The following is a 9368-nucleotide window of genomic DNA, read 5'->3' on the forward strand; positions in this document are numbered from 1 at the left end:
AGCAGGAGTGGTCACAACCGACTTACCTTTAAGACCTGATTCTGCGGTCTTTAGGAGTCCCTGAAGTTTGCTAAGTGTAACTTACTCCTTATTCATGTGGTATGTCATGCGGAATTGATCATAACACGAAGGTAAGGCGTGCAAAATAATATCTATTGCTAACTCCTCAGGGAAGTTCACATTCAACTTCATCAAGCGGTCCACAATTCTTTGCATTTTTGCAAGTGGCCCGTGATGGGTTCTCCATCTTTCATTCGGGTTGTGATCATAGAGGAGATGATTTCATATCGCTCTTGACGAGCACTCTGATGGTAGCGGTCCATCAAATCCTGGTGCATCTCAAAAGGATAGTAGTCCTCATAGGACTTTTGGAGCTCGACTGTCATGGTGGCCATCATGATGCATGCCACTTTGGTAGCATCTCTTTCATGTGCCTCATATTCAGTAAACGCCTCAGGAGTAGCAGTTGGCTCAGGCTCTTTGAGCTCCTTGTCAAGAACATATTCCTTGTTCTCATAACGAGTGACCATCCTGATGTTTCTGATCCAGTCAGTAAAGTTGGATCCATCAAATATGACTCTCCTACAAAGGTTCATGAGAGAGAAGAAGCCAGTAGGGTTTGAGCCAGGAGTAGCATTATCGGAACACATCTGAAAAGAAGAAAGTAAGTTTAGCTTAGAAATAGGGATAGTCCTTAATAAAGCACCCAAATGTAATAGTAAGGGTAGGATCCAATCACAATATATTATAACCTAGAAGAGGGATGCCGTAATCCAAGTTATAACATATTTGAAAGGTAGGTGAATGACAATTCACCAATTTCCACCATGAAAATTAAATATAAATTATTAGGTTTTATTTGGCTTTTAGAAATTCCTAGATTCTTTGAGATTCATTGAACTTTTCAATGGCATGTTTCAATCTCGAGTGTGCCCTTCGTGTTTTGTAACTGGGATACTGAGGATCACAAAACAAGGTGTGAAGTAACCATGCAAATTACTTGGTACCCTTAATGTTTTTCACTTAATCGTTGTGCCGGTAAACCACACGCGCTCCTTTCGACCTCATGAAAAACCTTAAGTCACCCTTTTCCTTCCTTGTTAAGTCCAAGTTAGTGTGCCGGTAAACCACACACGCTCCACCAACGACTTAAACAAGGTGCAAAGTGTAATTTCATGGATTAGCACCTTATTCATATTTTTCCTAAAGTAACTAAGATTGGGAATTTATAAAACATTTAGTTACTTTATACTAGTCATTATACTTTTAATGAGAATATATAAGTCCTTGTCTTACCCGTTCAGCTAACGACCCTCCACCAGTCAAGCAAGCGGTGGGTGAGAGTGGACACCCATTAAGTTGTCATTTTATAGGCAACAACCTTATACCCACCTTATAGACCGGCTTCGTGAATGAGTCGTACTAGCGGTTAGATGACTTTGTTCTTATATATATATATATATATATATATATATATATATATAGATATATATATATATATATATATATATATATATATAATTATTAAATCATAATACTATAAGTATAAGGGTTGAATTTTAACTTTTAAAATTCTAAGGGTTGGAACTAAAGTTTTTAATCAAGACTTTACTTGTTCCAAAACTTGAGGGCAAGTTTTGTAAACTTTCAAAACTTTTCATTTCTTGTAACTTATGAGTTTATTAGGGTATTAAAAAATGAAGACTCTTCATTTTTATAACCCATGTGTTCTTTTAATGGTTTTAAAGCAAAGTGACTTTTGGTTTTCCATAACTTGAGGACAAGTTATGGACTCCATTAAAACACATAGTAATCATAAATTAATCTACCACATAGGTTACAAATAATTCCTATGATAATCTAAACTTCATAAGAGCAAGAACATGAATATGAACACTTTCAAGAATCCAAAAATTACACTTTAAAACTTGTAATTTTGATAATTGTCATTGTAAATGGATTAGCATAAGCATTACTCCATCTAAACATGTTTTCAAGTACCAAAACAATTTAGGGTAATGTTTCTAGTCCAGTTCCAACAACTAAAATCGAAATTCTAAACACAGCAGCCTCTACTCGTTGAGTGCATGAACTGAATCGTCGAGTAGCTTGCATTTGTGCATGGACTCGTCGAGTCCCCCTAAGGACTCGGCGAGTTCATACGGGCAGAAAGCAGAAACTCGATTTTTCAAGCAGATTGCACAAATAATCAACAAACAAGCCTAGGCTCTGATACCACTGATGGGTTTTGAGCATTCTAACACTTCCTAAGTGTACATGCAACCCTAATAACCTTGGATCTATGTTTGTCTAATTATCATGCAAAGTTGATTTCCAAGGCTATGATCCTATCTAGCATACATGGGGAACAATTTTAACTTGTATAAAAGATAGAACTACATACCTTGTTGTTGTAAGTGTTCCTTGAAACCTTGTGAGCCTAGCACCCCAAGTGTGATGCCTTGTTGTTGTAAGTGTTCCTTGAAACCTTGTGAGCCTAGCACCCCAAGTGTGATGCCTCAAATGCTTCACACAACACCAAATGCTATGGAGTAAACTTGGAGAGAATGTATAACACTAAAAATCGGCTCTAGCCCTCTTGTTTCTTGTCTAACCGATTTTGGGAGAACACATGAGATTTATATAGTGTTGACACATCTAGGTTTACACCATGTAAACCCTAATGTGTCATGACTCTTCATTTCCATGACCCATGGGTTTGTAACTCCCATGGAGCCTCCATGGAGCATCCAATGGGTCTAACCCAGCTTGATTATCCATGGAGCCTCTTAGCCCACTATATAAGTTATGGATGATTTACATAATCAACCCATATATTTAATTAGTTATCTTTTGATCACTTAATTAATTCTCGATCAAACTAATTAAATAATATTATTAATATATTAGAACTTATAATATATTAATAACTGTTTAGTGCTCGTTTTTCGATCTCTAAATGAACTAAAAAACTTATTTTTGTCCCCAGATTTTACAGTTTACATCATTTTTTGAGCTTAAAAAGAAGGGAAAATTTCATTTATGTCCTTTTAAACATTGAATATTACATCAATATCCTTATAAACTTTATTATTACGTCTATATCCCTCTAAAACTATAAAAATTACATTAATATCCAAAATCATTTTTTAATTAAAATTATATCAATTTTTAATTATTTTTTTATCTAATATTCAAAATTATATATTAGTTTACCAATTTACCCTTTCCTAATTAAATCTCAAATTAAATCAATTAAATCACCCTTTCGTAATTAAATCTCAAACTAAATCACATTTGCCTTTCTTGCTGAGATTTTCAGAAGTAGCAATTTACTTGTAGCAAACTCATCATCTTCTCATTCAGTACATTTGCTTGCCTTTTCTTGCATCAGTGAGAAGATTTGAAGACCGTATTTGACTATACCAGAGTGACTACAAGCATATAGAGGTGAATGAAATCTGCTTTTGTTTGGTGTGATTTTGTTTTTGCACATGATGGGGAACAATTCAGAGTGCTTTTTGTCCTTGCCCGTGATACCCGTAAGCTGAAATCAATGCGCTCCATGTTATAATGTTTCTTTGTGGCATTTCATCGAGCACCTGGTGTGTGGTATCTATGCTTCCACATTTTGCATACATGTCTATCATTGCAGTTCCTAAAATCACGTCTGGTAAGTGTTATTGTGTTCTTATAACTTCATGGACGAGTTTGGCTTTATGGATGGTGCCTAATTTTGCACAAGCATTTACAGTTATCACCATGGACACATGATTTGGCACTACACAGGATTCTCGCATATGATCAAATAAATCACAGGAGTCTTTGGCTCCAACATAGAAACTGAAAACCATGTTAAACACACATTTTTTTTGGTAAGTATGAGAATTAAACTGGTCATTTAGTATGACAGAAATGGGGAATGAAAGGAATTGGCAATTCCTTTTGAATGAAAAAAATTAATTGTTTCTATTTCCATTCCATCATGACATGAAATGAAAAATCTATACATCTTGTTGTGATCATCAAGAAGATGCAGAGATAGAGAAGAATCAGAGGATGCGGTTTGATGCCACCTGATGCAATGAAAAAGAAGAGAGACCGTGCAATTAAGAAGATGCATTGTGATTTAATTTGGGATTAAATTAAGAAAGGGGTATTTTGGTAAATTTATTTGTAATTTTGAATTTCATATAATTTTTTTAATAAAAAATTGATATAATTCTAATTAAAATTAATTTTGGATATGGATGTAATTTTTATAGTTTTAAAAGGATATACACGTAATATTAAAGTTTATAAGGATATTGAGGTAATATTGAGAGTTTACAAGGACGTGAACGAAATTTTCCCTAAAAAGATAAATTTACGTTAATGAGTGTAATCGACATAATATTTCTCGGTTGGTGTTTTTCTACCCATTCAGTTGGGTTTTTGACCTGTCTTGCATGGGTTCCTCATCTCTTATTCTATAGGACGATGAGAGTTGGGCTTCTTCTTATGAAGTCCAAAATTCTTAAAGGAATTGACGGCTTTCATCACCACTTGTCATCAAGTGCAACTCGAGTTTCTTGAGTTCCCTTCCTCCTATTCTACAGGTTGGTGGGAGATGTTTTTCTTGCACGAAATCCATAATATAGCACATTGTGCTTTGCATCGGAATCGACGATATTCATTTTACTTGTTAATGCAAGTGCAACCTGTGTTTCATGGGTTCCCCACCGCCTAGTCTACGGGTCACGGTGGGAGTTTGACTTCCTCTTATGAAGTTCAAAAATCTAAAAGGAATTAATGGATTTTATCTTGTGAATACAAGATTGCCTAAGCTTCTTAGGCCCCCACCACTTATTCAACGAGTCTTGGTGGGAGTTCGACTCATATTATAATGTCCAAATGGTTTCAGCAAGGAATTGACGGATTTGAAAGAAGAAAAATTCATCACGAGCAATTAAGGTGAATAAAAGATGTTTGGCAGATTGACCATGTCTCGGTGTTTTCATCATATCTGGCTCATCCGAACTCCGATTTAGGCGATTCAAGATGTTTCGGAAACTAGACACAATTATCTACAAGTTTGAAGTTTTGAGTTTTTGCTGAATCGGTCGTTTTCCTGCTCATAATCGACGTTGAAGTTGAAGTTAGTTTGCTGGACGAAAATCATAAGCTAAAAGTAAGAGTTGAATTAAAGTTGAAAGATCAAGGGCTAAAGTTGTACAATGGTAAAATTGAAAGATCAAGGGGTTAAGGCTGCACCATTCATGAAAGTTGGAGGGGCAAGATTGTAATTATGCTTTATATATATGGTTATTTACGTGATAAGAAAAGGAGACAGAAAAAAAAAAGGAGAGAACCCTACGAAGAAAAAAAAAGAATCGACTGCCGGCACAGTGCTTAAAAGAAATCCAAGAAGCCTTTATCATTCTTCGTCACCCTCTGAACTTTTTGGAAGCGAACATCACAATGATAATCAAAACTGGTGCATGTGGTAACCGAACCATAATTGGGTGATTTCTTTTCTTTATTATTCTGAAATTTTTTTTTTTCCGATTATATTCCTATGCGGTTAGATACTATACTAAGTTTATTTTGTTGATTAGAATTGAAATCAAGGATAATGATGTTGGATTTTTATCTGTTTGTGGTGTTTAATTTTAATTTTATGGAGTAATTTTTATTAGGGTTTGGTTGACTAGGGTGAGATGGTAATTTTAATGTAGTTGATTTTGTTTGAACCAATTTTGTTGAAATCGAATAGCATATTTAAATGTGTTCTTATTTTAAAAATATAAATTTTGACGGGTAATTTTGATTTTGGCTAGCACTTGATCAACGTTAGTTATGGTTAATTTTCTTGGTTTAAATTTAATATTTACATGCTTATATTGACTTCGAGAGAAGCTTTATTTGTGACATCGTTTGAATATGAATGTGCGGTTTCGTTATCTCGCTTAAACTTAACATAGACGTGTGTTAGGGCATTTTTAACAAAACCATTGGACTTAATGCTTTTTAAAATCATGAACTACATAGAGATATGAGTGAATGTTTTTTTTTTTTTTTTTTTTTTTTTTTTTATCGAATCATGAGACCAAGAGGTAATTGATAACTTTTGTTGGTGTTAAGTTATTCGTTTCTATATAATTGGTTTAACAAATTAGTTGCATTAGAAGAACTGTTGAATCCGTATAAGTCAACTAAACCCCATATTTCTCATAATTTTTAAATCGTTTAATTGTTTTCCTTGTTTGTTCGATTATTCTAGTTGTCCTTTTTACGTTGCTGAATTTAGTTTAATTTTATTTTAGTAGTTTCTTTAGTTTAATAAAATCAATCACTTTTGCAATCAATTGCCTAGTTCTCTCTTCCTTAGAATAGGATAGTCTCTGTGGGTTCGATATCTGGTCTTACGACTATATTACTTGCACGACCTCGTATACTTGCGAGTACGCGTTTTCGTCAACAAGTTTTTGGCGCCGTTGCCGGGGACTATTTTTATTTTTAAGTTAGAACATTAGGTAGTTGTTAGACTCTTAAACATCTTGAGGATATTTTACTCTGGCCGGTCGAAGATTCAGACCACCTGAATTTGCGCTTGATTGGGAGATTGAAAGAACTTTGAGAGGGTTGAGGAGACTTCGGATTCAAGAAGATATGGGAGATAACGTAAACAATAATGGAAACAGAGGTTTCGAAGGAACAAACCCGCCAATTGTCAGTGCAACAATTAATGCTGACAATTTTGAATTCAAACCTGTGATGTTTCAGATGATCAATAACAATGGTCTCTTTGGAGGTATGTCTAGTGATGAGCCCTTGTCCCATCTGCGTTCCTTTAACCAGATGTGTGATAATTTCAAACAAAGAGGCATGACGTCTGATGCATTTAGGCTAAGATTATTTCCGTACACACTACAAGGGAAAGCTAGAGACTGGTTTGAGTCTTTGCCTTCTGATTCCATCACCACTTGGGAGGAATTAAGAGAAAAATTCCTAAAAAGATTTTTCCCACCCACGCGAAATGCAAATCTAAGAAATGCCATCACATCATTCCAACAAATGGATGGTGAATCGTTATGGGAAGTGTGGGAGAGATGGAACAATTTGCTGAGAAAATGTCCGACACATCGACTCCCTGATGATGTGAAACTTGAGACATTTTACCAAGGTTTGGATGCTCAAACACGCATGCTAGTAGATACATCAGCTGGAGGAGCTTTGCTCACAAAGAGCTATGAGGAGAGCGTGGAGATATTGGATAGAATAGCAACCAATAATTTCCAGTGGCCCACAGATAGGGTACATGCAAGTGGTTCGAAAGGAAGTACACCGGCTGAAGTTCGTCTTGCAGCTCAAAATGATGCATTAGCAGCCGAGTTGGCCACAATCAAGAGCATGATGAAGAATATGATGTCAAGCAATGGGATGAAAGAGAAGAAGGTTGACTTTTGTGCGGTTTGTCAAGGCGTCCATGATTATAGTGAATGCCCACAGAATCCTGAATCTGTATTTTTCATGGGAAGTCAAAATTTCCCACGACAAAACAATCCATACTCTGAAACATACAATCCAGGATGGAGAAATCATCCTAATTTCTCATGGGGTGGACAACAACAACAAATGCATCCTCCGCAAGAGCAGTTTCAGCAAAGGCCTCAAAACCCGCCGGGGTTTTATCAAATGCCAAATCAACAAGTGAGACCACAAGGAGGTGCATTCCACCAGGCATCAGGAAGTAGTACAAAACCGACAGCGCCTTCATCAAATCAAGAGATGTCACCTTTCGAGAAAGCAATGATGGAGTTTATGATCAAACAAGATCAAAAGACCGAGGCACGTGAAAAGAATCAAGCAATTGCTATGAGAAATTTGGAAAATCAGTTAGGGCAATTAGCACAAGCACTGAACTCACGAGAACCTGGAACGTTGCCAAGTAACACCCAAAATCCAGGTAATGTCAATGATAAGAGGCAATGTAATGCCATCACACTTAGATCGGGAAAGGAGTTAGCTCCAAAGAATCATGACTTACCAGTCACAGATGATGAGCAACACCCGGTAAGTGTTGAGACTCATAAGAAGAAGCACGAATTGAAAGATGATGAAAAAGAGTATGTCGAGATTGAGGACATAACTGATGAGGAGTATGGGCAGAAGAAAGTGAACAAGGAAGGTCCAACAAGTTCAAGTCCAAGTGTTGGAAATCAAAAGAAGGCCCAAGAAAAAGATGCTCGAACTGGTGCGATAGTTGCACCAACAAATTTGCCTTTCCCACCTAGGCAAAGTAAGTCTAAAGTCGATGATGGGCAATTTAAAAAGTTCTTAGAGATCCTTTCTCAACTTCATATCAACATCCCTTTTGTTGAAGCCTTGAAACAAATGCCCACATATGCAAAGTTTATGAAGGATGTTCTTACAAAGAAAAGAGTTTTTGGAGAATTTGAGACTGTTGCAATGACAAAAACTTGCACATCAATAATCCAAAACAAATTGCCTGTGAAAAAGGATGATCCAGGTAGTTTCATTCTACCTTGTAGAATTGGAAAGTTAGACAAGATAGGCTTATGTGATTTGGGAGCAAGCATAAATTTGATGCCTCTGTCTATTTTTCGAAGATTGGGAGTTGGAGAAGCTAGGCCAACCACTATCTCACTCCAGCTGGCAGATCGATCAGTGGTATATCCAGAAGGTAAAATCGAGGATATTGTTATCAAAATCGACAATCTCTTTGTTTCTGCGGATTTTATCATTTTGGATTATGAAGCCGATGACGATTGTGGAATAATTTTGGGAAGGCCATTTTTAGCTACAGCTGGAGCTTTGATTGATGTGAAAAAAGGAGAAATCACATTGAGAGTGAATGATGAGCAAAGGACATTCAATATGTTTAAGGTTGTGAAGCAACCTTTTAATATGGAAGAGTGTTCATTTGTACGAGTCATAGATAACTTGGTACATGCAGAAGTGGCTCAATTGAGTAAAGTGACTCATGATATTGAGGAAATTGAAGAATGGAAAATAAAGGAAGATGTGAGATGGGTCAAGGAGGAGTTGGACCTAAAGGATAGGGTAATTGCACCAACATTACCCTCTATTGAAAAAGCACCGGATTTGGAGCTGAAGCAGCTTCCAACACACTTAAAATATGCATACTTAAGAGATGATGATACATTGCCTGTAATTATCTCATCTCAATTGTCGAGTGTGCAGGAAAAAGAATTGGTTGATGTTCTCAAGGAAAATGAGAAAGCAATTGGATGGACGTTAGCAGACATAAAAGGAATTAGCCCGACAATGTGCATGCATAAGATAAATTTGGAGGAGGGAGCAAAAACATCTGTTGAACACCAAAGGAGACTGAATCCATTGAT

General features: G+C 36.2%; 1 non-coding gene across 1 annotated transcript; it reads right to left on the reverse strand.

Moving 5' to 3' along the window:
• Positions 1-7023: 7023 nt before the first annotated feature.
• LOC145060642 (small nucleolar RNA R71) lies at positions 7024-7130 on the reverse strand. Its single transcript, XR_013686858.1, has one exon. It is a non-coding gene; the product is annotated as a small nucleolar RNA R71 (small nucleolar RNA).
• Positions 7131-9368: the final 2238 nt, after the last annotated feature.

This window comes from Lactuca serriola, chromosome 6 (genome assembly GCF_051521515.1).
Source record: "Lactuca serriola cultivar US96UC23 chromosome 6, Lser_US96UC23_V15, whole genome shotgun sequence".
NCBI lineage: Eukaryota > Viridiplantae > Streptophyta > Magnoliopsida > Asterales > Asteraceae > Lactuca > Lactuca serriola.